The sequence below is a fragment of the Chenopodium album genome, chromosome 1 (genome assembly GCF_948465745.1).
Source record: "Chenopodium album chromosome 1, dcCheAlbu1.1, whole genome shotgun sequence".
In the NCBI taxonomy this organism is placed as follows: domain Eukaryota; kingdom Viridiplantae; phylum Streptophyta; class Magnoliopsida; order Caryophyllales; family Amaranthaceae; genus Chenopodium; species Chenopodium album.
In genome coordinates this window covers 81,721,923-81,725,480 of record NC_137834.1, presented here as the reverse complement: position 1 = coordinate 81,725,480, position 3,558 = coordinate 81,721,923, and the positions used below count along the sequence as shown (strand labels likewise).

The 3,558-nt window shown below is 27.5% G+C and overlaps 1 pseudogene; it reads left to right on the top strand.

Moving 5' to 3' along the window:
* Positions 1 to 2,606: 2,606 nt before the first annotated feature.
* Positions 2,607 to 3,558, top strand: LOC145614456 (basic leucine zipper 43 pseudogene; annotated as a pseudogene).

Genomic DNA, 3,558 nt, shown 5'->3' with positions numbered 1-3,558 from the left:
ATACTTATGCAACGAATTACTAATTAGCATAAATAATTTATCTTAGTATGTTGCAGATTGTTTTGCTGAGAAATCTTAAGACATGAGTTTGATTTTAAGTCCTTGCTCTGGTCTCTGGAGTATGTGATAAGTGACGTTTGACTATATGATTAATAAGTGATATTTGACTTATTTAATAATAATAATCATTTTTAACCTTAATGTCAAAAAATCTAGCACATTATTTCAAATAAAATTTTAACTTAAACATCATAAAAACAAAAGTATTAATAAAGTGTTCACAAGGTGGATGTCAATTAGTTTAAATGGTTTCATTGCATATCGAACTTTCTTTGTGTAGTGCCCATTTTCATTTCATTGCTGATGCACTCATGCAGACATATAGTTGTAAAAACATTAACCACCTGAATACGTAATAAGATAAAAAATGATTGAGCTTAACAACGAGGCCTAAATTAGAAGAACAATATATTTCCCCGTTTACCCTATGTTACAAACACTCTTCCTCATAGGTACAAATGAGGAAAAAATCAAACTAAAAAAATCCCAAATTTGCATCCATGATTCAATTTACAGATAGGCTAAGATCCTTTATTTCATTGTCAAAAAACAGCTCTATTTTGGCAACTTTATAGTAACTCAGTAGTCAATACCAAAGGAAGCTAAACAACCTTAACTTTTTTGCTCTTTCAATTTTCAAATCACCAATTTAAAAAAGACAAGAAAAAACAAGTGAAATAGCAAGTTGAACAACAATTGGGAGATGGGGTACTTTAGCTTTCCAATTTCCAATACCTAAACGCATTCAAGAAAACACCACAAACGAAAATGCATGAAAAGCCCCCATTTTTGGCACCTTATATACCTACCTTTGTTGTTGAAAATGACTCCTTTTGAGATAAAATTGTTTCTAATTCCCAAATAAGCAAATTCTTGTATAAAACCATGCATTTTTATTGAATTATTATTGTTATATGATCGAAATAACTTGTTACTCCTATTTCTTAGTGCTATTCTTTGTTGAAATGTTACAACTATTTATGATTTAAGTGAATATACTTCCTCTGTTTTTTAATACTTACAATACTTCTGTAAAGTGAAAATTCATAATATTTACAACACACTATAATTGAAAAGTTATTTTGAGAAAATTAAAGTATTGTATTTCCCTTATTTATTGTATATGACCCACTAAGGGTCTATTCTCATACGTTGAAATTCAGTTCAGTTCAGCTCCTAATTTCCTTCTCTTATAAAATATTCAGTTTAGTTCAGTTCAGTTCAGCTGAGTTCAGTCAATGAGAACAGGCCCTAAATTATAGTACTTTTAACAACCTCTCACCCCATTTTAAAGTATTTTAAATCTTGTAAACCACCACTTTTCTTAAATACAAGCAGAAAAAATATGTATTGCAATTACTAAAAACGAGAGAAAATATATTCTAAAACAACTTCAAATATACTATCAGCCAAGATGAAATTATAATCATATCATTTGGTGAGGCCTAGTTTGATGTGTTTATTAATAAATGTTTTACAACTATTATTATTATTATTATTATTATTATTATTATTATTATTATTATTATTATTATTATTATTATTATTATTATTATTATTATTATTATTATTATTATTATTATTATTATTATTATTATTATTATTATTATTATTATTATTATTATTATTATTATTATTATTATTATTATTATTATTATTATTATTATTATTATTATTATTATTATTATTATTATTATTATTATTATTATTATTATTATTTATTATTTTTTTTTAATTTTTTAATATCTTTTACTAGTATGTAATTAATTCATATCAATGATCAAATTCAATATGTGCGTTCATTGACTTTCTTATTTATAAATTCGTCTCACGCATGTGTAATTAACTTAGTATTAAAAATTTAGGTACTACGGAGTAACATAACAACCTAGTGTTATAATCCAATTAATTAATTCAATTAAGTGATCATCTGACTCATCCATAGTTCCATACTGATGCATAAACTAACAAAAACGTAACCTAAAAAAACTTAATTAATTAATTAAACTCTCTTTGATCACTAATATATATCCATTTGCGTCTAAAACTCATTTTCATCAAGCGTCATCACCCACATAATTAGTCTCAATAGGTCTTCAAAAATCAATAAAATAAAACATTATATTAATATTTTTATCATAACTAATCTTTACTCATTGACTTTTTAAGTTTTTCCACCTCAAAAAACATTTATATATTATATTATTATTCGCATAATATGCAAATAGATTATATTAGCATTAGATGCTCCAATCATACAAGCTAGATTGCTGTAGGAGAACATCAAAGCAAAAAAAACAGTGTTCCTTTTGTCGTAACTTTCGATTATTATTGGATAAATCAATTTTAATCAAAAACATGCACACGCATATTCATTTATTTGCTTTCCAATTTCAAACAAACTAACACAATTTTTTTATTTTTTTTTTCTTTTTAAAACTTTTATTTGTGTGCTTACGTATGCGCGCGCCTCCCTCTATGTGCACGAACATAGTCGATTTTTTGCCTATATAAGCATCTCCCTCTTAGTCCATGCTTCTCCATTATCAATTACCATTCACAAAAAACACAACACACCCCTGAAACACATTATATATCCTCGAGTTTTCATTTCATATCATATCATATTATATAATATTTCGAAGTTGTTATATATAGTTACTATGCATCCAAGTGAGATGATAGGAATAAACTACCTAACATCCACTCCAGAGTTACAATTTCCATACCAATTTTCACCCAACTTAACCTTATTACAACAAAATATGATTACCAATAATAATGATCTTATTAGTGGATCGTCTTATAACTCTTTTCCAATCACCCAATCATCCTCCCCTGTGTACATGAGTAGCAACTCGACATCAGATGAATCAGACGAAATTCAACAGACGAATAAGATCATCGATGAGAGGAGGCAAAGGCGGATGATATCGAACAGAGAATCCGCTCGTAGGTCTCGAATGAGGAAGCAAAGACACTTAGATGAACTTTGGTCACAGGTGATTCGACTTCGAAATGAAAATAGTAATCTTATTGATAAGTTGAACCATGTAACAGAAAGTCATGATAAAATTTTACAAGAAAATGTTAGGCTTAAAGAAGAAGCTACTGATCTTCGACAAATGATTAGTAGCATGCAATTAGCTACTACTTTTAATGGGTTAAGAGATTTGGAAGATGTTCCTTGTAATACTGCTCATCTTAGAGCTGAATCTTCCAACCAATCATCTATAATTAGTTCTAATGATTTACTTTTGTAAGATAATTATCTTTACTTTATATTATAAGAGTTTTAGCTTTATGGGTGTAACATAACTTGGCCTTTTTCTTTTTTTGGGTTAACTTCTAGTCTTGAATTCCTGCAATAAATTAAACAATTTTCCAGCTTGTACATGTACGTTACTCCCTTTGTCCGTAATTATTAATTCGTGTATGGATAATGTATCACGTTATATCATTATAAGTAATCGAAATTTGAAATAGTAAGGTGGTAAT